The sequence below is a fragment of the Schistocerca cancellata genome, chromosome 5 (assembly GCF_023864275.1).
Source record: "Schistocerca cancellata isolate TAMUIC-IGC-003103 chromosome 5, iqSchCanc2.1, whole genome shotgun sequence".
In the NCBI taxonomy this organism is placed as follows: domain Eukaryota; kingdom Metazoa; phylum Arthropoda; class Insecta; order Orthoptera; family Acrididae; genus Schistocerca; species Schistocerca cancellata.
The window spans coordinates 720,116,078-720,116,432 of NC_064630.1; the positions used below are offsets into that span (position 1 = coordinate 720,116,078).

Genomic DNA, 355 nt, shown 5'->3' on the forward strand with positions numbered 1-355 from the left:
TGCCCCGACTGGGACTCGAACCCGGGATCTCCTGCTTACATGGCAGACGCTCTATCCATCTGAGCCACCGCGGGCACAGAGGATAGTGCGTCTGCAGGGACTTATCCCTTGCACGCTCCCCGTGAGGTCCACATTCCCAACATGTCCACAACACTACATTCGTAGTGCGCCTAATAGCTGTTTGCCCATCATACTCATTACTCGTGGCAGATTAGTGTTGTGGACATTTTGGGAATGTGGATCTCACGGGGAGCGTGCAAGGGATAAGTCCCTGCAGACGCACTATTCTCTGTGCCCGCGGTGGCTCAGATGGATAGAGTGTCTGCAATGTAAGCAGGAGATCCCGGGTTCGAGT

At 54.9% G+C, this 355-nt stretch overlaps 1 non-coding gene across 1 annotated transcript; it reads right to left on the reverse strand.

The window, feature by feature from the left end:
• On the reverse strand, positions 1-75 carry Trnat-ugu (transfer RNA threonine (anticodon UGU)). Its single transcript has one exon. It is a non-coding gene; the product is annotated as a tRNA-Thr (tRNA).
• Between the last annotated feature and the right edge of the window lie 280 nt (positions 76-355).